Source organism: Trichechus manatus, unplaced genomic scaffold, assembly GCF_000243295.1.
Source record: "Trichechus manatus latirostris isolate Lorelei unplaced genomic scaffold, TriManLat1.0 scaffold00050, whole genome shotgun sequence".
Classification (NCBI taxonomy): Eukaryota; Metazoa; Chordata; class Mammalia; order Sirenia; family Trichechidae; genus Trichechus; species Trichechus manatus.
The window spans coordinates 3,467,124-3,493,051 of record NW_004443986.1 but is presented as its reverse complement, the minus strand read 5'-3'; the positions used below and the strand labels follow the sequence as shown (position 1 = coordinate 3,493,051).

Genomic DNA, 25,928 nt, shown 5'->3' with positions numbered 1-25,928 from the left:
ATGCACACACTCATGTTCATGGCAGCATTGTTAACAATAGCAAAATGATGGAAACAACCTAGATGCCCATCAACAGATGAATGGATAAACAAACTATGGTACATACACACAATGGAGTATTATGCAACGATAAAGAGCAATGGCGAATCTGCGAAGCATCTCATAACACGGATGAAACTGGAGGACATTATGCTGAGTGAAATAAGTCAATCACAAAAAGAAAATATTGTATGAGACCGTTACTGTAAAAACTCATGAAAAGGTTGAAACACAAAAAGAAACAATCTTTGATGGTTACAAGGGATGGGAAGAGTGGTGGGGTTGGGGGGAATACTGAATAGACAATAGATAAGTGGTAACTTTGTTGAAGGGTAAGACAGTACACAATACTGGGGAAGCCAGCACAACTTGTACAAGGAAAGGTCATGGAAGCTCCGTAGACACATCCAAACTCCCTAAGGGACCAAATTACTGGGCTGAGGGCTGTGGGGACCACGGTCTCCAGAAACATTTATCTCAATTGGCATAACATAGTTTATAAAGAAAATGTTCTACATTCTACCTTGGGGAGTAGCATCTGGGGTCTTAAAAGCCTGTCAGCAGCCATCTAAGATACGCCACTGGTCTCACCCCTTCGGCAGCAAGGGAGAATGAAGAAAACAAGATACAAGGGAAAGATTAGTCCAAAGGACTAATGGACCACAACTACCATGGCCTCCACCCGACTGAGTCCAGTACAACTAGATGGTGCCTGGCTACCGCTACTGACTTCTCTAACAGAGATCACAACAGAGAGTCCTGGACAGAGCTGGAGAAAAATGTAGAACAAAATTCTAACTCACAAAAAAAGACCAGACTTACTGACCTGACAGAGATCGGAGAAACCCCAAGAGTATGGCCCCTGGACAGCCTTTTAGCTCAGTAATGAAGTCACTCCCAAGGGTCACCCTTCAGTCAAAGATTAGACAGCCCCATAAAACAAAACAAGACTAATGGGGCACAACAGTCCAGGGACAGGGACTAGAAGGCAGGAGGGGACAGGAAAGCTGGTAATAGGGAACCCAACGTCAAGAAGGGAGAGTGTTGACATGTTATGGGGTTGTTAACCAATGTCATAAAACAATATGTGTACTAACTGTTTAATGAGAAACTATTTGTTCTGTAAACCTTCATCTGAAGTACAGTTTTAAAAATTAAGAAAAAAAAGTAGAGGTTTGAGACAAATTACACCTTTGAGGACAAATGACACCTTTACTTAAAGAGAAAGAGTTCAATGAGACTTTCAGTTATGCAAAAGTTAAGGGCAGATTTTAGTCTAGAATGAAACTCTTCAAGAAAATGAGAGAACTCATAGCAAAGGTAAAATTTTCCAACTATAATGTATTCTTGGAGGAAAATCTAGCTAAAGACTGTATTCGGTAGACACGTGGGATAGTGACTTGGACAATTACTATCTGGGCATTAAGAAAAAGTGTATGCGAGCTCTGAAGAGTGGAGAAGTTGGGGAAATCCCCGTTACTCAAAGTGTGGCAATGCAAAAGCCTATTTTACCTACATAGTTACAGGCAGTGATGCCTGAAATAAATATCCTAAGGTATTAATTATATGAGCATGTCTACTACAACAATAGACAAGGTAAGTGGATGTGTTAGAATTTTACTTCTTAAAAGAGTTAAAATGTCAAAAATGCCAAAACAGTAAAAAGGTCAAAAACAATTCGACCTACTTTAAAAAATGGATGAAAACACTTGACTGAGTGACTCTCAAACTCATGAGTCAATTGTTATATAAACGTGTATTAGCTAAACAGATAAATATATCACAAACAAATGAGTTTATTCCAGGAATGTAGGGGTGTTTTAACATAGAAAAATCAATCAGTGCTCACAAACATTAACAAATGAAATCAAGAAAAATTACACAGTAATCCTCATAGATGTAAAGAAAATAATTTATATAATTCAACATCAATTTACAAGAATAACTCTTAGCAAACTAGGTACAGAATAGAAATTTCTTAATCAGATACACTATCCACAAACTTCCTATCAGGAGCTTCTCACTTTATGGTAAAATATTGAAAAATTTCCACTGAGATCAGTAATAAAACTGGATTTATAACTTATCTGTCATCACTATTATTACTCAATACTGTACTAGAAGTAGTAGCTAGTACAACAAGGAATTAAAAAAATAAAAAGCAAAAGGATTGAAAGTGAAGATATAAAACTGTCATTATTTTTAGATGATTTGATACTATACATAGAAAATGGCAAAAAGAAGTCTATATTCAAACTATTAGAATTAATAAGTGAATTGAGAAAGATCTCTTGTTATAAAATCAATGTACAAAATCAATTGCATTTTATCTTCCAAAATTAAAAAAGGAAAATAAAAATTTTAAATTAAACCATTTACAATAACACCTAAAAAATAACTTAGCCAGGAATAAATACAACAAAACATATGCAAGTACAAAGCACTATTGTCTCACATCATACACAACAATCAATTTCAGATGGATCATAGATATAAAAGCAAAATGCAAAACACTAAAGCTTTCAGAAGGAAACATAGGAGAATATTTTTATGAACTTGAGAAATAAGCCAAGTATTTCTTAAATAGAATTCTAAAAAGGCTTAAGAAAAGGAAAAAATATATAGACTATCCTAAAATTAACAATTTCTGTTATTCAAAAGATGTCATTAAGAGACTAAGAAAGCAAACTATATAAAATTTTTTTTATAAATGCATTATCAAAGAATGTGTATCAAAGACATACAGAAAACAATAAGAAAAAAAACAACACAATATAAAACAGGCAAAAAACTTGAAAGAGCAATACATAAAGGAAAATATCCAAATGGACCTTAAATATATAAAAAGGCACTTCAATAGTCATCAGTGAAATGAAAATTGAAACTGCAATGAGATACACTGAATACTCATCAATAAAACAAAATGCCAAATGCTGGAGATGATCTGAACCAAATAGTATTCTTACTTCTTTGCAGAAACTATTAAAGCTAGTAAAGACACATATCCAATAATCTTACCATCCCATTCTTAGACATGAACTAAACAGAAGTACATGTGTTCACAATGACAATGTTTATGACTTCATTATTTGTAATGGCTCGAAACTGGAAATACCCAAATGTTTATAACAGTAAAATGGATAGATAAATTATGATATATTGATACAATGGATTACTACACAGTGTTAACAATTCATAAACACTAGTTATAGCAACAACATAGATGAACCTCACACATATGTTTTAAGTGAAAGAAGCCAGAGAAAAAAGAGTTCATGCTGTATGATTCTACTTATATAAAGTTAAAAAAAAAAAAAAGTCAGGTTTGTGGTTACTTTGAGGGGTTAATGGTCAGGAGGGGAAGCAGGGGGCCTTGTGGAGTGTGTATAACATTTCCTCATCTTTGTACTGGTTTCATACAGATGTCATCATTTTGTGAAAATTTCATCAAGCTGTACACATACGATTTGTGCATTTTCCTGTACCTACATTACATTCCAATAAAAATTTAATTTGACAGTATTTCCTGAAGATCCATGTTCAAGATATTCTAGATACTGATATTCACAATGATTCGCAGTTGAATATTTCTTTTGGAAAATTCCTTGAAGAATTCCAACTGTCAATGAAGAATAGGAAAAATTTCTGCTGTATACATTCTTTTTGGCCAACTATACTACAATAAAATAAAATGCCAAGCCACGTGTGAATTCAATATAACTGAGTGATCTAGTGGATTGGAGTTGCTGGTGAAATTCAAGAGTATTGTTTCTTATCTGAAGGTCTCAAAGTTGATTTTTGCTTCAATGTTTCCCAAGTGGAAATTGGTAAGTGCACATTTATGTCCTGGGGGGTACTCAGCATTGTGTTTTTACAATGACCAGATTCCCTTGTAGACAGATTGTATTTTACCATCACGGTTCTCCTGAGAGTATCATGTTCCTGCCTAGACCTTTTCTTGGACAATTTTTCAGTACCTACTGACATATTTCTTTATAACTTTAGAATCCATGTAAATATGCCTTGCTCCTAACTCTAATATTATTGTCTTATTTAGTTTCTGCACAGTGGCTGCAACAATGGGCTCAAGCGTAAGGATTCTGAGGATGTCGCAGGATCAGGCAGTGTTTCATTCTGTTGTACACAGGGTTGCTATCAGTCGGAACCGACTCAACAGCACCTAACAACATTTATTTTCTGGAGATATATATGAAAGGCTGAAAAGTACAAGTTCTTCTTTAATGAATTTAAATGAAAATGGTAAAATCAAGTTTTTAGTTAAAATCCTCTTACTAAAGGAAACCATCAAAGATCTTGTTGGTTATTTCTGAAATTGAGTTACCATTTTTAAACCAACTAAACTTTTTGATAGATAGAAAAAGTGATACCAAGAAGGATAAATTATAGTTAAAAAACCCTACTAGTCTGAGAGGGAGTCTAACTTGATTTTCTTTCAGGCATTCTGTGATTAAGCATAGCTCATTCAAAACTAGCAAGAATGCTCTCTAGAAAGAAATTTTCTCCTTGCATCTCATTACTTGGCTCTAGGTTGAATCCAGATTAGGGTTTTGTACATTTCATAACACCTTTACAAAGCCGATAAATTCCAAGATAACATTTATAAAAACATTACAGCATTTTATAAAATTGTTTTGTTTTATTTAAAAAGTTTCCATCAAAACAATGGCTCTTTTCTATATACTTTTTGGGCATAGTTGGTTAGTAGAAAGCACTGAAAGCTTATTATTTTTTCATGGTAGGTATGGGCTGAATTAACTGGCAAATCTCACATGAGTAAATATGAAATTATCACGAATATTTCCTTGATCTTTAGTGATTTGAGACCTATTTTCAAAGCTTTACCTGCTAAAATGATTTGTGAGACACGGGAGTCCTGGTGGTACAGTGGTTAAGAGTTACGGCTGCTAATCAAAAGGTTGGCAGTTTGAATCCACCAGCAGCTCCTTGGAAACCCTATGAGGCAGTTCTACTCTGTCCTATAGGGTCACTAGGAGTCAGAATCAACTTGACTGCAATGGGTTTGGTTTTTTGTTTAGTACAAAGTAGAAAACAATAAAATATGTCATTTGCATCCTTTTATGTTTATCATATTTCTTACAAAATATTTTTCTTCTCTGAAATGCTGAAGCACTGGTGTACAAAATATTTCATTAAATTTAAAGGAACTACAATCTACGTCCTCAAGTGGGAGACAGATGTGCAAACAATCAAACGCAATATATTAACACAATGCCTCGGGGTTACAAATATCAAATGTTGTGGTAGAACATGAGGAGCATCTACATCTGGGCCGTCAGAAAAGCTTTCACAGAGGGTGTTCCCAGTATAACTCAAAGTCAGCAAATCTCACGGAGCAAACTCAATTGGGATTTTTACTTGGGACCTTGGTTCCCATCAGGGTCCTACTTGGAGGCCTTTAGAGTGCAATGAAGTACACTCACATCTCCAGACTGACCCCTGGAACAACCTGACTATTAAACTCTCCAGCCTTGTTTTAGTTATCTAGTGCTGCTGTAACAGAAATACCACAAGAAGGTGGCTTTTAACAAATAGACATTTATTTTCTCACAATTTAGGAGGCCAGAAGTCTGAATTTGGGGTGCTGGCTATAGGGAAGAGCCCTGTGGCACAGTGGTTAAGTGCTTGACTACTAACCAAAAGGTCAGCAGTTTGAACCCAGGTTTGAACCCACCAGCCGCTCTGTGAGAGGCAGATGCAATGCCAAGAACTTTGGAAGACAGCTACCTGGCCAACTGACTGGACTAGATCCATATTTGTGCCCATTCCAAAGAAAGGTGATCCAACAGAATGCAGAAATTATCGAACAATATCATTAATATAACACGTAAGTAAAATTTTGCTGAAGATAATTCAAAAACAATTGCAGCAGTACATCAACAGGAAACTGCCAGAAATTCAAGCCAGATTCAGAAAAGGACGGGAAACGAGAGATATCATTGCTGATGTCGGATGAATCTTGGCGGAAAACAGAGAATACCAGAAAGATGTTTACCTGTGTTTTATTGACTATGCAAAGGCATTCTACTGTGTGGCTCATAACAAATTATAGATAACAGTTTGAAGAATGGGAATTCCAGAACACTTAATTGTACTCATGAGAAACCTGTACATAGACCAAGAGGCAGTCATTTGAACAGAACAAGAAGTTACTGTGTGGTTTAAAGTCAGGAAAGGTGTGCGTCGGCGTTGTATCCGTTCACCACACTTATTCAATCTGTATGATAAACAAATAATCCTAGAAGCTGGACTATATGAAGAAGAATGCAACATTAGGATTGGAGGAAGACTCATTAACAACCTGTCATATGCAGATGACGCACCCTTGTTTGCTGAAAGCGAAGAGGACTTGAGGCACTTACAGAGGAAGATCAAAGACTACAGTTTTCAGTAGGGATTACACCTCAACATAAAGAAAACAAAAATCCTTACAACTGGACCAATAAGCAACATAATGATAAACGGAGAAAATATTGAAGTTGTCAAGGATTTCATTTTAGTTGGATCCACAATCAATGTCCATGGAAGCAGCAGTAAAGAAATCAGAGAATGTATTGCATTGGGCAAATCTGCTGCAAAAGACCTCTTTCAAGTGTTAAAAGGCAAAAATATTTTGAAGACTACGGTGCGCCTGACTCAAGCCATGATATTCTTAGTCACCTTCTATGCGTAGAGAGCTGAACAATGAATAAGGAAGACCAAAGAATTGATGCATTTGAATTATGGTGTTGGTGAAGAATACTGAATATACCGTGGACTGCCAAAAGAATGAACAAATCTGTCACGGAAGAAATACAGCCAGAATGCTCCTCAGAAACAAGGATGGCAAGACTTCGTGTCAAGTACTTTGGACATGTTATCAGGAAGGATCAGTCCCTGGAGAAGAACATCATGCTTGGTAAGGTAGAGGGTGAAGGAAAAAGAGGAAGACACTTAAGGAGATGGATTGACACAGTGACTGCAATAATGGGTTCAAACATAACAAAGACTGTGAGGATCAGGCAGGACTGGGCAGTGTTTCATTTTGTTGTGCACAGGGTCGCTATGAGTCGGAACCAACTCGATGGCATCTAACAACAACAATTCAATCCATAGCAAGTCTCTACCTACATTTGCAGCAGAAATTCCAGGGGGCCTCAAATCAGATTGACTTTCAGGTATTATGTAATTGGGTAATCACCTTTTTTGGGAAATTACATTGAGATTTAGAATGAAGTCACAGAGCCAGAAATAGATGGGGGTGAGAAAGTTTCTTCCATTACAATTCAGAGTAATGGAGCGTATAAAATTTTACCTTCCCTTCGACAACCTTTGTCTACCTTAACGTTGAAGAAACTCTTGGATGATTCAAAAGCAAACGACATTTTTAGATACCATGTTCCCACTATCTGGTGGTTTCTCAAGGTTTTCATTTCTGAGTATCAATAGCAGAATGAGGGAGCTGAACCTAGCTTAAGACATCATACCAATGTAGTCACAGTACATATCCCTATTAGAATTAAGAGCTACTCTATTTAGAAGGCCACCAAAACTGATGAAACCTTTATACATGTTATAAATATATAATTTCCATTTCAGTGGTTACTATTTAAAATTGTGTTAAAATACACATAACATAAAATTTATCATTTTGACCATTTCAAGTATATAATTCAGTGGCATTAATTACATTCACAACATACTTAATTAGTGATTATTTTTTGATGTAGTAAGTGCTTTAGGTATAATGCCTAATTTAATCTTACTTCTACACTAAGAATTACTCAGCTTGACAGTTGAGGAAACTGAGGATCAAAGAGGTTACCTAATTTGTCTATGCTCCTAAAAAGGGTAAATAGCAGATCTGGGATGTAAACTGAGTTTTGTCTGGTTGTAATAACCACATGCTCTTCCTCAGTAGTGACTACACTATTCAGCCTAAGACAAGGTTTCTCTTACAGAAATCAATACACTATTAGTGTCAGAATCACCTTGGCTGCCTGTTAAAATGCAGATTCCTGGGTTCCACCTGGAATGACTGAACCAAAATCTCTGCTCTTGATTCATGGAAAATGTATTTTTAATAAACTGCATGGATGATTCTTACCTAAGGTTAAAAATGTGAGACAACTGGCCTAAACTAATTTCCTTCATAGTTACTCAATACATTTAAATTACTCCTCCCTATATTTATATTTATATATTTCGATGTGGAGTTAGAACTCAAATCTGGGCTATCTCCAAAGCGTATACCTGCTGCACCACAATGCTGCCTCCTCCTTGCAGAAAAGAAGGGCGACACTAATGTGGGTTGGATTAGTCGGCAGCCTTTGCACAAGTAGGAAAGCAAAAAAACTGAATATTAAATTGGCCTTTGGGATTTTGATCTCTGATGCACAGTAAGTATCCCTCCACCTCTAAAACAAGGAAAAAAGAAACATCGTTGAGGTATTGTAGTAGAGCCAGCTTGTAATAGAGCCGGCAGTCATTGAATTCTCACATAAGACATACCGCAGTGCATTTTCACTGAGCAACTGTGTGAGGAGAAAGGATTACTTTAGGATTCCGGAATCTGGGCATGGTGAGATAAAACAGGGTAACTACAAGCAGTGGGGGCACTTCAAAGTACAGCTTCAAGCGATGTAGGGCAGCTGCAAACTACTGGGAAACAATAGCAGGAGATGAAGCCGCTTGGCATGCAGTTTGAACAATGGGATGAGGAGGACTTTGGCCAGGTCATTAACAAGTTCTGCAATGAGTACTATAGCTGAAAACTCAAGAAAAGGATTTACATGGGCCTAGGTATAAAGGAGTGCTCATCATCCCTTGTTTGGTCTGTTGAGTCATCCATAGAACCCGCCGCAAAACAGTTATTATCCTGCTGCCCTGTGTTTTAGTAAGCGGCACAGAAATGTGTAGTAAAATCATGGAAACTTGGAAATAAGAAACATTTCTTAAAAAAAAAAAAAACTTGAAAGATCATGGCATCCAAATGTATTGTTTAGCAAGTGAGAAAATTGAGACTCAGGGAAATTAAATGTGTTGCCCCCAAAGCCACAAGGCTACTTAGTGACCAGTCTGCCCAGTTCTCAGGTCTCAATTCCTATTCAGGACGCTTTACACTGCTCATGGTGTTTTTGTTAGTTAAATCCAAGTTGCTAAATTTGTAGTGTTGAAAAGCAAAGATGTCACCTTTAAGAGTAAGGTGCGCCTGACCCAAGCCATAGTATTTTCAATTGCATCGTATGCATGCAAAAGCTGGACAATCAATAAGGAAGACTGAAGAAGAATTGGCGCCTTTGAATTGCGGTGTTGGCAAAGCATAGTGACTATACCACGGACTGCCAAAAGAATGAACAAATCTGTCTTGGAAGAAGTACAACCAGAATGCTTCTTAGAAGCAATGATGGTGAAACTTCCTCTCATGTACTTCGGACATGTTATCAGGAAGAACCAGTCCTTGGAGAAGGACATCATGCTTGGTAAAGTACAGGGTCAGTGAAAAAGAGGAAGACCCTCAATGAGATGGATTGACACTGTGGCTGCAACAATAGGCTCAAGCATAACAACGATTGTGAGCATGGTGCAGGACCAGGAAGTGTTTCATTCTGTAGTACATAGGCTTGCTAAGAGTTGGCACCAACTCGATGGCACCTAACAACAACAACAAATTTTTAAAGCTAGGTACAGAGAATGACCATATCTCTAATTTTCAAAGAAATGAAACAAAGCTACACAGAATCCCAAATTCACCCTGAACGAAATTGAAGTTGTCAGGATCTTGCAGAACCCCTGGCCTATCCTTTGAGATATCATAGGTCCACAGTGGTCTGTACACATCTTTCTCATAGTGTAATGCCTAATGGTGGTACCATCCATAACCCATCATGGAGATGGCACAGACGAGGCAGCATTACATTCCATTGCACACGGGGTCACATTTAACAACAACAACATCTAATGGAATAAATTATTGTAACATTGCCATTTTCAAATACTTATAAATTATTTTAACTGCTCCTGAAATGGTGAAAACTTCAAATTCCTTGAATGATATTTTTTCTGTATATTTTATTACTTCCTTTAAGTCTTTGCTCAGTTATTACCGTCTGAATGAGGTCTTCCTTAAATACTCACTTTAAAATTGCAAACTGCACCACACACTCCCTACCCCTTAGGGACTTACTAGTCTCTCTTTATGATTTATTTGTTTCTCCAAGTCAATTACTGCCATCCAACAAATGACAGTTATGCCCTTTTGTTATCATCCCTGAACTGCAACGAAAATTCTGTGAGTGCAGGGATTGCTCTGCAACCCCAGCAGGTGAGTGCCAAGTATATTATAGGTGTTCAGCAAATACTTACTGAATAGATGAATGAGCATAAAAACAAAAAATTCAAAATGTACATTAAGTGTCTTGGCCTCATGCAGACTGAACGTTTAGAATCTAAATAAATTTCCGATGAATATCTTAATTTTTTGCTCTTCCTTGGTCTATCAATTATAACATAAGGTGCAGATTTTGACAGCAAACAGCAACAGCAACAAAACAAAACAAACAATAAACACAAAGATAATACGGAAAGACTAACCTAAATGAGCAAGTTGATTTTTTTAAGCAGTTAACTTTTATAACATTTAAACAAGTCATTACTTTTATTTACTTAAAATTTAAGTTTTAATTTATTTTTTTCTTCATGGATGTGTAGGAGACTGATCTTCTTAGATGACATTCTCAAACGTTTCAGAAATCATCAGAAATTTCTTAGTCTAAGCACTTTAAAAGTACTCTGTAATTTATAACTTTTCATGACAAAATTTGTTTTTATTCTTCTCCTTAAAAGATTAGATAGGAGCCTTAGGGGACAGTGAGTTTATGTTAATGAGGAAAACAACTCAGAGAAGGAGGGTGAGAATGTTTGCACAACTCGAAGAATGTAATCAATGTCACTGAGTTGTACGTGTAGAAACTGTTGAATTGGTGTATGGTTTGCTGTGCATAGTCTCAACAACAACAAAATAAATAAAATTATAAATAAGTAAATAAAAACAAAAACAGCTATCTGAAACACTTGAAAAGAAAATAGGGTGCATTCTGTGTTCTTGTGGTCAACATGATCCAGGTCTCATGACAGGTTCTTTAGTATGTCCCTGACCCCAACTTAGAAACTGTGCCACTTCTATTAATCCAGCTGTGCGCTCTCAAACATTCATTTTAAAAACATCTCGGCTGCAAAATACAGCTAAACAAAACATCTTCTGTGAATACTGCCAGGCTCTGAATCATGTACTATCCATGAGTTAAAAACAGAGGCCTGAGAGCCTGGGATATTTTAATGTCAGCAGCTGGTGGGGAGTGAGGTGGAGATTTGTCCCTCTTGTCTCTTCCCCAGCCTTTCATTTCTTTGAATACTTAGGCTTGGTATTGATTTATCTCTATAGCAGTGTTATTGGAGCTTTAGTCTGAAGGCAATACAGAGATAAGGAAACCCTGGTGGTGCAGTGGTTAAGAGCTACAGCTGCTAACCAAAAGGTCGGCAGTTTGAATCCACCAGGAGCTCCTTGGAAACCCTATGGGGCAGTTCTACTCTGTCCTACAGGGTTGCTATGAGTTGGAATCAACTGGACCCTACGGGTTTGGTCTTTTTTTTTTTGGTAGCAGTTTCAGGAGCCCTGGTGGCCCACTGGTTAAAGAGTTCAGCTGCTAACTGAAAAGGTCGGCAATTCAAACCCACCAGCCACTCCGTGTGAGAAAGATGTAGCAGTCTACTTCCATAAAGATTGTTATCGTTGTTAGGTACCTTCAACACAGTTCTGACTCATAGCGACCCTATGACCAACAGAACAAAATGGTCCTGCGCCATCCTCACAATCCTTGCTATGCTTCAGCCCATCCTTGCAGCCACTGCATCAATCCCTCTCGTTGAGGGTCTTCCTCTTTTTTTGTTGACCCTCTACATTACCAAGCATGATGTCCTTCTCCAGGAACTGGTCCCGCCTAACAACACATCCAAAGTACTTAAGACAAAGTCTTGCCATCCCCACCTCTAAGGAGCATTCTGGCTGAACGTCTTCCAAGGCAGGTGTGTTCATTCTTCTGGTGAAACTCACTGCCGTTGAGTTGATTCTGACTCATAGCAACCCTGTAGGACAGAGTAGAACTGTCCCATAGGGTTTCCAAGCAGCGGCTGGTGGATTCAAACTGCTGACCTTTTTGTTAGCAGTCAAATGCTTAACCACTGTGCCACCAGGGCTCCATTCTTCTGGTAGCCCATGATACATTCAATATTCTTTGCCAACACCTTAGTCCTTATAGTGACATCTTTGCTTTTTAACACTTGAAAGAGGTCTTTTGCAGCAGATTTGCCAAATGCAATGGGTTGTTTCATTTTTTGACTGCTGCTTCCACAGGCGCTGATTGTGGATCCTGGTAAAATGAAATCATTGACAACTTCAATATTTTCTCCGTTTATCATGCTATTACTCACCGGTCCAATTGTGAGGATTTTTCCGTTTTCTTTGTGTTTAGGTGTAATCCATACTGAAGGCTGTAGTCTTTGACCTTCTTCAGTAAGTGCTTCAAGCCTTCTTTGCTCTCAGCAAGCAAGGTTGTGTCATCTGCATTTTGCGGGTTGTTAATGAGTCTTTCTCCAATCCCAATGCCCTATTCTTCACATAGCCCAGCTTCTCCAATTATTTGCTCAACATACAGATTGGATAAGTATGGTGAAAGGATACAACCCTGACGCACACCTTTCCTGACTTTAAACCACACAGCATCCCCTTGTTCTGTTTGAATGACTGCCTCTTGGTCTATGTAGAGGTTCTTCATGAGCACAATTAAGCGTTCTGGAATTCCTATTTATGTTATCCATAATTTGTTATGATCCACACATTTAAATGCCTTTTCATAGTCAATAAAACACAGGTAAACATCTTTCTTTCATTCTCTACTTCAGCCAAGATCCATTTGACATTAGCAATGTTATCCCTTGTTCCTCATTCTCTTCTGAACCTGGCTTGAATTTCTGGCAGTACCCTGTTGATGTACTATGCAACCACTTTTGAATTATCTTCAGCAAAATTTAACTTGTATGTGATATTAATGATATTGTTTAATAATTTACACATTCTGTTGGATCACCTTTCTTTAGAATGGGCAAAAATGTGGATCTCTTCCAGTCACTTGGCCAGGTAGCTGTCTTTCAAATTTCTTGTCATGGACAAGTAAGCACCTCTAGTGCTGCATCTGTTTGAACCGGGAAGCTTTCTGCCCCTGGGAAGTGCTAGGAGAGATTGACGCATGTGCATTGAGGTTTGCTTCAGAGTGTATACAATGCACACATCATGAATCAAGAAAATGTACCTCTGTATAAAATAGATGAAAATCACATTTTCGGGATGACAGAAAAAAAAGAAAATAAGCACGCTGTTGCACACTGTGAACAATTAGAAGTTAAAACAAAAAAAGATGAGAAAACAAATACTTTACAAATAACGTGATGGAATATTTCAGGAGTCTGGGAAAGAAGAAGTCATGAGTCCAAAATAGTTTCCATTGAGTTCTTTAGAGGCCTATTAAAAAAAAAAGTTATTACAAAAGTTGTTTTCTTTCAGTAAGCGTCCGGGCCCCATATGAAAGCACACACGATACTCTGGTAAAATTACTAAAGATCATCAGAAACTAAACTTCAGCTTAAAGTTCTATTGAATACAACATATTAATCTACTAAAAATGCATTTTAAATATTTACATATAATTTGCTCAGGAGAACCAGCTAAAGAGGTTCACAAGAGTACAGCCAATTTGGCTATTAGTCATCAAGTGATACATACCTCGGGTTTGTGATAGAAGAGGTTGACATTTATCTTCCCCAGTGTGGTGATGCAGCACTGATTTTCTGAACTGTCCTTCCCAGAGTTCAAGGAACAAAGAGTGGAGAGGGTTTTCAAGGCCTGTGCTCCTTAATATCCTCTTCAAATACCCTCATGGAAAGAAAAAAGCAAAGGAAGCTCATTTCTTTAGGCTCCTGAGTTCTTCAATTGAAAGCAGATGCAGAGAAAAGATGCAATAAAATTTTGTTACCTAAATGCTTACCTCAACAGATCACAGTCGATCTGAAAGTCCAACTTATATATTCCTGACAGACGTAAGCTTAATGTGAATTGCAAGGCTTGGCCCCATTTTCAGCAGTCAGTGCAAAGAGAGAAGTTCAGGTAAGACTTCTGACAAGAAAAGGCAGCTACAGCCTTGTCTCTTAAATTGAAGGAAATATTAGGGATGGTGTTTAGAAAGATAATTGCTCCTATTTTGTGTTTAGATCTCCTTGCTTAAAACATCATTTCAAATACTATGTCTCTTATTTTATGTCTAGTATGGGGCAATTGGTACCCTGGTGGCACAGTGGTTAAGAACTCAGCTGCTATCCAGAAGGTTGGCAGTTTCAATCTACCAGGTGCTCCTTGGAAACCTTATGGGGCAGTTCTACTCTGTCCTATAGGATCGCTGTGAGTCAGAATCGACTTGACGGCATTGGGTTTGGTTTGGGGTTTTGGATGGGGTGATTGGTTATGTAACTAATGATTGGTATTTTTACAGTGGAGCGCCATCTTACAATACATCACAATCTCATCGTGATGTCCAGTGCTAGTTAGAAATGCTGGATGGAAAGCTACTGCTGCCCTGGTCACCGCACATTGACAATCATGGACACATCAAGCACATGGCCTACAGCAGGGGGTTCCAAAGTACAGCTGCCACTTCTATGCAACCCACATAAGAGCACTTTAAATATTAGAGAATTTCACCCCAAAATCCCTATGTCTGGCTTTCATCCTTGATTACGATGGATTAGCACTGATTAGTGGCTGCCTTTTTAGCTAGGGCCTATTCAACTCTCCTCACCATTCAGTATGGCCTTACCCTTAATCTACATCAACCTATCTAGGCCTATAAACATTTCAGTTTGCAAAGTCAACCCTGGCATCTCTAATGTAAAACACATCATAATAGATTACAGCATAGGTTCTACCTCGATGGAATCTATCTCTGAGTGAATATTAAGACATTCATTTGTCGACAAATATTTGTTGAATGAATATGTCACATCACCGTTTATTCACCTATGAAAACACTCAGTGGCTCTTCTGCTGTGTTATGCAAAATAAAGCAGTTACACTGTAAACCTGTTTAAACAAACCACTTGTCTGAGCTTCACAGCTATCACAGTACAAACCACAAAAATTACGTAGTTCTTAATCATAAACTAGCTCATGTTTTTTGTCCGCTTTCATGTATCTTATTCTTCTCTTTCCAGTGAAACTACAAATCGTCAAAGTCAGGATGTTTGTCCTTTATCTCTATAATCCCCCATGGTGTTTTGTACACGGTAATAATGCAAAAAGTACATGTTTATTTATTTAAAACCTTGTATGAAGCAGAAACTTCCCAATATCCTTCAACAGTGATGACGTTGCAATGTCTGAGACCACCCTCCTCTGCCCTCTCTTCCCTTATAGGAAGAATCCAAGGCTGAATCACACAAAGCAATGCCAACTATTTTTTCTGGATTTGTCTTCTATTGGCTTCTTTCCCTCAAATCACAAGCACAACTCCTCTGAAGCAGGCCCTACCAGAGATACGATAATGATCAATCTTTGATTACAATGAGTACACAGTGCTAGAACACAACACTGGTTACTGGCACTTACATGTTCACACCAGGCCCTGCCAAACCACATGTCTTCCAGTCCAAGGAGCTCCCTATCAAACACAGGGCAGGTTCTCAGACTGCTCACGCAAGAAGATGAATCAAGGGCTCCAAAGGCAAATAATAAACTCCCCTCTTCTTGGCAGAGACCATAGACTAAGAAGAACTGAAATTGATCCCACGAACACAGAGAATCATCTAAAGTGAGTGCACCCAGACTCTCCTCATTGTAAAAGAAGACTTTAATAGATTGAAATAGACTAGGATAAAATGGAAGTTTTACTCTTGGGTCAATGGGTTGGAGCAGGATGTGACCATGATGCCATAAATATGACACAATGAAGTAGATATGTGGGTCTAAGCAATCTGGCCTTTGCTCTGATATTTTACTTATTTTTGCTTCATCTTGTCCCAGTATAGTACATAGCTCATAGCAGGTGTTCAAGAACTGTTTGTTGGGTGGAACTGTTATATCATTAAGAATAGTTAAGAAGTCTTCAATGGAATCCAAATTCTCATATTGGAAAAAGAATGGTCAGTTTTAGAGAAGGCAAGTGGTTGCTAGTATAAAAAACTGTGACTAGATTCATACATAATTAAGAACAAGGTGATATTAAAATCAAAACGTCATCATTTCATCATAAGTAAAAACAGAGAAGAAGACTATATTCTCCTTTACTGCATAGAGCAAGGATTATTGAGTCTTTCGTGGGATGCTAGCAATGCTGTTTTTATGTGTTTAATTACATCAGATTATCACTCAAAGTAGAGCCCTGGTGGTGCAGTGGTTAAGAGCTATGCTGCTAACCAAAAGGTTGGCAGTTCAAATCCACCAGCCACTCCTTGCAAATCCTATGGGGAAGTTCCGCTCTGTCCTATAGGGTCACTACAAGTCAGAATCAACTCGACAGCAATGGGTTTTTTGGGTTTTTGGTATTACTTGAAGTGATAATCAATTCAGTAGTTTAGGGAGTAAGAAGTAATAGACAGAAGGAGAATGTTTATGTGGACCCACTTCTTATCATTTCCTTTTTCCCTTCGTGGTTCACCAGTGACAATCCTTATATGGTTCTATAAGGTGAGTAGTGGCATTGAAAGGAACCAGGAAGAAAGGTCCAGACCTCACATGTAATTGTGGCCAATGACTTATGAGGGTTGCTAATCAGCATTAGTTAATAGTTTGAAATATTATTATTTGATTTCCTACAAAACTGATTCTTTTTTCAATTTTTATTTATTTTGCTGTTGTTGAGAATATACACAGCAAAACATACACCAATACAACAGTTTCTACATGTACAATTCAGTGACACTGATTACATTTTTTGAGTTGTGCAACCATTCTCACCTTCCTTTTGTGAGTTGTTCCTCCCTCATTAACCTAACCTCACTGCCCCCTAAGGTTCCTATTGAGTATTTGGAGATGCTATTGTCAATTCGATCCCATTTAGATAGTTCTTAAACGAGCATAATGCTCAAGGTAGACATTTTTTACTAGCTAAGCTAAACTATTGTTAGGTTTTGAGGAGATTTTTTGGTTTAAGTTTTAATGATTATCTCAGGGCAATCGTTTTGGGGTACATCCAGCCTCCATGGCTCCAGAGTCTGTGAAAATTTGAAATTCTGTTCTGCATTTCCCCCTTTTGATCAGGATTCCTCTATAGAATCCTTGATCAAAATGTTCAGTAATGGCAGCCAGGCACCATCCAGTTCTCCTGGTCTCATGGCAAATGTGGCAGTTGTTTATTGAGGCAATTAGCCACATATTCCATATCCTCCTCCTATTCCTGACTCTCTTTCTTCCTCTGTTGCTCCAGGTGAATACAGACCAATTATTATGCCATGGATGGCCGTTTGTAGGCTTTTAAGACCCCAAACACTACACAACAAACTAAGAGGTAGAACTGAAGCATTAAACACGTTATTAGCCCAATTAACTGGAATGTGCCATGAAACCATGACTCTAAACCTCCAAACCAAGGAACCAAATCCATGAGGTGTTTGGTTGTACATAAACAACCTCAACAGCTACTCTTTTTTCTTTTTTTTGTTATCATTGTAAACTTACCTATTAGACTTTTGCCAATTCACCTTTTTACACGTGTACAACTTCTTGACAGTGATTACAATTATCAGCTGTGCAAACCTACCCTTAATCAATGTTATTTTCAACACTGATTCTTAATCACAGCTCAAATTCTACCTCCATAGTGGGATCTTTTTTGACTATCACATCTAAATACTACTCCTCTACCAGACCCAGTTATACTCTTATTTTACCCTATTTTATTATCTCAGTAGCACTTATATTTTGAAATAACATTCTGTAATTTTTTGTTTACTTTTTTATTGTCTGCCACTTCCCCCACTACAAGTTTCAAATCAGCAGGAACACTTTCAGTCATATTTATCACATAGTAGGTGCTCAATAAATATTTAGTAAAAAATAATGAACAAATGAGCATTAGATGTTTTCAAATATCAAAATCACTATATCAAAATTAAAAACATTATTCTTTATTAAATTTTTTAAATGATTTGTTAAAAACATTGTTCTAAGTACATATGCCTAAAGTATTTTTGAGCATCACCCACTCTTGATTCCATCTCTAAACATTGCTCCATTTCTCAGCTTCATCCTATTGCTGTCCAGTCGATTCTGACTCATAGCGACCATATAGGACAGAGTAGTACTACCCCATAGCGTATCCAAGGCTGTGAATCTTTATGGAACATCTTTCTCCCGCAGAGGAGCTTGTGGATTCAAACAGCCAACCTTTCGGTTAGCAGCTGAGCACTTAATCTCTGTGCCACTAGGGCTCCACTTCTCAGCTTTAGCGAATCCCAACCCAGGGATGGGGTAGGAGGTGGAGACATGGGAGATGCAGGGATGCAGTAAGTCTCAAGGAAGGGATTCATAGTTGTCTTTCACAATTTCTTTGGTAACAAAAAAGCAGAAGTTTGATATTTTGTTGTATAGACCACAGTAAATTATTGATGACCTCAGCTAAAACACTTCATTTCCCTGACTCCCGTAGGGTAAGCCAAGCAGAAGTCATTGAGTAGATCTTCCAGGAATGCCCTTTACAGTGGGTTGACTAAGCTGCGAGAGGAGGGCCCTTACCCTTTACACCTTCCTCTTTTTTCCTCCTGGGGAGAGGACATATGCAGTGTCTAGGACTACCACAGGGAAGCTTAAGGTTGGAAGCCACATAATAAGGATAAGGGAGCTGAGAGAGAAGGGTCTGGACCACTGGACCACTCATGATGTCATCAGGCCATCATACCAGTGCTAGATTGCTACCTTTGAATTTTTTTTTTTTTTTGAGAAAAAAATAAGTTGTTTCTGCCACCATTTGGGTTCCTTTTTGTTTTGTTTTGTTTTTTTCTTGTGCTATTCAGCCAAACCTATCCTAATCAACATATCATCAAAAGGGCTGTAACTAAGAGTAAATAAAAATGATCAATTAAGTCTAACCTACCATTTCAAAATGGCTGTGCCTAAAAGTCATGTACTCTTTACAAATCAAGTATTTTTTTAACGTTAATTGCTTCATTTGTCATTTTAACCCTTAACAAAATGCCTCCTAAATTAGTTAAGGGATGGGTCATCATACCCATTTATCAGATGGGAAGATGAAACTGAGGAGGGTAAGTCAGCTACCCACGGTTTCCAGCTGGTAAAGTAGGGCACAAATCATCTGAATCTTAGCCCAGGGCTGTTTCCAGTAGGCAAAGCTGCCAACTGCTGAAATGCATGTCAAAGTTTCAAGAACTCTTACACATGCCTGTTAGTGAGGTTCATGATCTAGTTCCAGATTTCCTCTTTGATAATGACATCTTTAAAGCTTAAACATGTATAAAGGAGCTGGCACTAGAGTTTCTACTGTCACCAAATGATTTATTAAAAATATTTCTACAAGTACTAAAATCTCTTTCACAGAGAAAATATATATGAAATAGATACTGCAGCGAAGGAACAAATTTTATTTCAGGCACTGGGCAGTAGATAAAGGTTTCCAACCCAACAATATGAGGCCAAATAATTCACGTGGTAGATGTGAGAATATACATTAAGACAAGATCAGGGTTCTAGCTGGATTCTGCCAACACTTGGTACCAAAACCAAATAATAATACACGATCACAAGCTATGGAGCCATTTGCAAATTTATTGAAAAGCAGTCAAACAGATTGCCACATAATTGATCCAATATATTTAAGGCAACCAGGTTACATACTATTTGATTTATCAGTTTGAGTCACCTAACAAATCAAGTTGCACTAATACTATAAAATCCATTTGTTGAAGAAGAGTTCTTTTTTCATATAAAAGGAAGAAATTTGTCATAGATTAACAATACACATTATGTAAAATGACTCTTTCCTTATGCTGTTGTGTTAACATGTTCACTACTCCATGGACCAGTAAATTAGAATACAGAATTAAGAGGATAATTTTTTTTTTTTTTTTTTTTTTTTTAACCTTTATAGAGCTAGCCTTTAAGGATGAACTTATGACTCTACCCCTTAAGTGGGTAGCCTGATAGAAAAGGAAACCTACTTTTCTTTTTCTGACTAGAGCCCGAGAGATTTTTGAACAGTTTGGCCACTAACTTGTTTAATGACACAGTGGCAGCAACAATGGGCTCAAGCGTAAGGATTCCGAGGATGTCGCAGGACCAGGCAGTGTTTCGTTCGGTTGTACACAGGGTCGCGATGAGTCGGAACCGACTTGACGGCACCTAACAACAGACTTGTTTAATCTCTTGACTGTGTGAATTTTATGACAGTGTCGTTATTTTTTCTGGATATAAAACAAATGACAGCTAGAGTCCCTCTCTATCACCTTTTAAAGCATCACTAGTTTCAAGTCTCAGAGCATTTTGGAAACATTAACCTGGTAAAGAAAAGGAGTAATTATTTTGTAGGGTCTACCTAGTCTAATTCGTACTAAGACTGTACCGTATTTTTATGCAAATATCGTGCACCTTCTCCATTTACTTGCCAACCTCACCCTCCCCCCTGCAAGGTATTTTTGTGAGCACACTATGCTAATTTTTTATAGCAACATGTAAAAAATGAAACCCATGTGAAATTGTTCGCTACAGATTAGCAAGTAAGCACAAGTAAGCCTGTATTTACCTTGTTTACTGAGTCGTCTGTTCCTGTCAGGGAGTGTAAACTTAAAAAGAGACTTTAATTCTGTAGGAAGGTGCTGTGGGGTTGCAAGACAGACAGATGCCAGCCAAACTTAGAAGCAGAATCTTTGATGTGGTGAAAAACTGTGAAATTGTTCATTACAGATGATCTGGTATGCAAGATAAGCACCATGTTACCTTGCTTATTGGTTAACCTGCCTCTGCCTGAAATAATCCATTATCAAGAAAGTCAACTCTTGAATATGTGACCAACAGTGTCCAGATATCACTGCGCCAGGCATGAAATAATTTACCCTCATAATTTACCACACCACACCCCATTTCTTTGCGTTTCTCCTTTCATTTATTTTTCTCTAATAAACATGTTAGGACTCAGCTAGAGATATGTATTTGCAAATTGACTGGCTTGCCAATTACAACATCTTAAATTTAAAGCTCAAGAATTTCATTAAATTCATTATTTGGAAATGTTTAGAATTCTTCATGTGTTATTAGGTTATTTAATAAATATAGTTAAAATGCAATAAAAAATTCAAGTCTGATTCCTTAATTCAGATAGGTGAAATATTTCTCCTTTACAGGCTTTGATCCTTAAAATAGCCACTGCATTGTTCTGAGGTACATTGTTTTGCCATTAGATACATGTGATTCGATTTGAAGAAAAATCATGTCACCAATTATCACACAAACCTTTGGAGACTATATACAAAGTATCATAGTGCTATCAGTCACTTCTTATTCCTGAAAACATAATGGCACGCCACATACAGAACATTTCATGCACAGACATAGTCAAATTTCTATCTTCAAACAGGCTCTGAAAACTGCCTGACTTTTCATTAGGAAAATAAGAGATAAAACTTATCTAACAACTTTGTTATAAGGTCAAAAAATTATATTTCTCTTTATAGATTGGTGTGTGGTTGTACATATTTATGTGTGTGTGTATAGACGTGTGTGTACATATATACATGCATATATGCATGTATATATGTACACACATACATATGCATAAATATACAAATAGAAAGATATCTATACATATGTTCAGATACAGTCATAATCTATTCACAAATACACAACCTCTCATTGCAGTCTATAAAATGTTAATTACAATGTATGTCAGTTACACACTAATAAAAGTTATACCTTCATATTTGAGTATGATGGTACAGATGATGATTATCTTTGTGAGGATGATGTTGAAAATATCAGAACATGAATAATATTCATTATGTTAATCACATCTTTAAAATACCCGTTGATTTGAGACTTTGAGCAGATTGCTTGTTGCTCTTTGCTGCATCTGATTTGGCATTGGTGGGAGTTACTCCATTGTTACCTCCTACATGTAAATTTGTCATTTGGATCATACAACACAGTGAGAAAAACATTCGGTTGGCTGAGGCACGTTGATTTGCCCCAGAACGAAAGTAGAAACAGAAAGGCCTTTGGGGCCTTTAAGCAGGGATAGATACTCTGTTGTTTTAGAATTTAAAAACATTTCTTTTTAGTTAGGTTCGCCAAACTGGTCACAAAATACAAGGTAAATATAGAAAAATTAATTACATTTCTACACACTAGCAATGAACATATGGAAACCAAATTTTAAAATGTATCATTTACAATTGCTTAAGAAAATGAAATATTTCAGTGAAATTCTATCAAAACGTGTACAAAACTTCTATGCACAAAACTACAAATGCTCAAAAAAGAAATCAAAGAAGACCTAAATAAATGGAGAGAATACAGTGTTCATGGATTGAAAGACTCAGCATAGTAGAGATGTCAATTCTTCCTAAACTGATATACGTTAAATGTAATTCCTTTGAAAAGCCCAGAATAATTTTTTGTTGATATAGACAAGATGATTTTAAAATTTATATGGAAAGGCAAAGGAACTAGGATAGCTAAAGCATTTTTTGAAAGAAGAATAAAGCAGGAAGAATCAGTCTACCAGATTTCAAGACATTTTATAGCTACATTAATCAGAACTGTGGTATTAGTGAAGGGATAGACACATAGATCAATGGAACAGAATAGAGAACCCAGAAAAAGATCTACTTAAATATGCCCAACTTACTTTTGACAAAGAAACAGAAGCAACTCGATGACAGAAGAATAAACTTTCCAACAAATAATATTGGAGCAATCGGATATCAATATGGAAAAAAATGAATGTTGACCTAAACTTTAAACCTTACATAGAAATTAACCAAAAGAGATTACAGATTTAAATGTAAAACATAAAATTATAAAACTTTTAGAAAAAAACATAGATCTTTGGGATCTAGAGCTAGGCAATGAGTTCTTAAACTTGAAACCAAAAACATAATCCATGAAAAAAAATTAATAAATTGAACTTTATCAATATTAAAACCTTTTGCTCTTTGTAGGACCTTGTTAAGAGGTTGAAACAACAAGCTACAGACTGAGAGAAAGTATTTGCAAACCATATATCTGACAAAGGACTAGTATCTAAAATATGTGAAAATACAATAGCAAAAAAATACAATAGCTTCGTAACTGAAACCCATACCAATGATTGTTAAGAAAGATGATTCAAAATGTAAGATCACAATTTCTCGCCAATCAGTGAAAAGTGACACTTTCAATGATTCTACCCATTTTGTGATGTTGATATATACTGATGGCTCTCTAACTATTCTTTGGACTCGGACAGACATGGCTGTGGCAGCATGCTTGTCTGTTTTCCAATTCTTGCCTACTCTGTAATATTCTTTGGCCTCGGGCAGACACGGCTCTAGCAGCATGCTTGTCCGCTTTCCACTTCTGCCCTTTTGAATATATGCCAAATAAAACTTTCTTTTTGCTTTAAAAAAAAAAAATACAATAGCAAAAAAATATCTAGGAAATTGGCAAAAGACATGAACAAATATTTCACTGAAAAGGATAAGCAAATGGCAAATAAACACCTTGAAAAGGTATGCAACCTCATTAGTCATTTGGGAAATTCAAATTACAGCCACAATGAGGTATCACTATACCTTTCAGAATAGCTAAAATAAAAAAACAGTGACCATACCAAATGCTGGTGAGGATGCAAAGAAATTGGGTCACTCATACATTGCTGGCAGGAAGGTAAAATGGTGCAGTCATTCTGGAAAACAGTTAGACATTTTCTTTTGAAAGAAAAATGCAACTACTGTGTGACACAGCGAATTTTACTCCTGGGCACTTATGCCAGAGAAATGAAGACTTACGTTCACACAAAAACCTATACACTACTGTTTATAGTAGTATTATTTGTAATACACCTAAACTGGAAACAACCTAGATGCCCTTCAATAGGTGAATAGTTAGACAAACTATGTGGAATCCTAAGCAATAACACAGAACAAATTATTGATATACACAACAGCTTGAATTAATTTCCAGTGAATTACGCTGAGAAAAAAAATCCCAAAAAGTTACATATTGTATGATTCCACTTATATAACATTTTTGAAATGACCAAATTATAGAAGTGGAGAATAGATCGGTGGTTCCCAGGGATTAAGGATGGATTAGGGTTGTGGAGCGGGCAATAGAGTGAAGTGTTTGGGCAACACGATGGATCCTTGTGGTGATGCAAATGTTTTATATGTCAACTGTATTAATGTCAATGTTCAAGTTGTAATATTGTACTATAGATTCACAAGATGTCACCACTGGAAAAAACTAGGTAAAGGATCCATGGGATTTCTCTATACTATTTCTTACTGAATGTGAATCTATAATTATCTCACATTAAAAAACAAACAAACAAAACAACCCACAAGCTCTAGATTGCTTCATGAATGTAACAGTTCTGCCACTTTACAGCTGAATTACATGCACAAGTTAACCCTTCCATGCCTTAACTGTAAAATAGGGATAATGACATCTCCCTCATCTGTATAATAGGGGTAATGATAGTACCTACATTATAAATTTTTTGGTAAGGATTAGATAGCAAATGGAGTCCCTGGGTGGCACAGTTAAGCACTCCACTACTGGCAGAAAGTTTGGCGGTTTGAACCCAGCCAGAGGCGCCTCGGAAGACAGGCCTGGTAATCTGCTTCCAAAAGGTCACAGCCTTGAAACCCCTATGGAAAAGTGCTACTCCTCACACGACTCAGAATCGACTGGATGACAACTAACAACAAGGTAGTTAACACCTGTAAAATATATGAAACATGACCCAGAACTTGATATACACTCAATAAATGTTGTCAATTATTATTATTATAATATGTTGTCCAAACAGTAAAAGCTTTTATTCATCTTCCAAATAAGCTTTTTCTGGTATTCTGTATAAAAACGACCAAACAAATTACCCAAAACATAAGTGATTTGCTTAAAGAAAGAACAGGAAAGAGAAAGTTCGTTTTTACAGCCAAGTGGATTGGTCACAAACAAACACAAAACAACTAATTTCTCCTTGTCCCCATCCCCCATAAAATTAAAGAATTTAAAAAGCAAAGATCATCAGGTGGAAAAAAAAAAAAAGGAAAATCCAACTAGAACTGTATATGTAAAATACACTTTAAAATATAAAACATGAATAAATTAAAAGTGAAAACGATGAAAAATATATATCATGGAATACTAGTCATAAGAAAGTAAGAGTGCTATTTAATATGAAACAATGTGAATATCAGTACAAGGAATAGAGAAAGAGTTCAGAAACAACAGACTCACACATATATGACTGATTAATTTTTAAAAAATTTTTTTCATTGTATCTTAGATAAAGGGTTACAGAACAAATAGATTCTCATTAAACAGTCAGTACACATATTGTTTTGTGACATTGGTTAACAACCCCACAACATGTCAACACTCTCCCTTCTTGAACTTGGAGGACCTTTTTTTGATGAAAATATACATAGCCAAAGATACACCATTTCAAAAGTTTCTGCATGTACAATTCAGTGACATCGATTACATTCTTCCAGTTGTGCTGCTATTCTCACTATCCTTTTCCAAATTGTTCCATCACCATTATCTTCAACTC

At 36.9% G+C, this 25,928-nt stretch overlaps 1 long non-coding RNA gene across 1 annotated transcript in view; it reads right to left on the bottom strand.

The window, feature by feature from the left end:
- The window catches only part of LOC111820783 (uncharacterized), a 24,857-nt gene extending 10,616 nt beyond the window's left edge, over positions 1-14,241 (bottom strand). Inside the window, exon 1 of the long non-coding RNA XR_002824297.1 lies at positions 13,895-14,241. This is a non-coding gene — a long non-coding RNA (uncharacterized LOC111820783). The remainder of the gene's footprint in view (positions 1-13,894) is intronic.
- Positions 14,242-25,928: the final 11,687 nt, after the last annotated feature.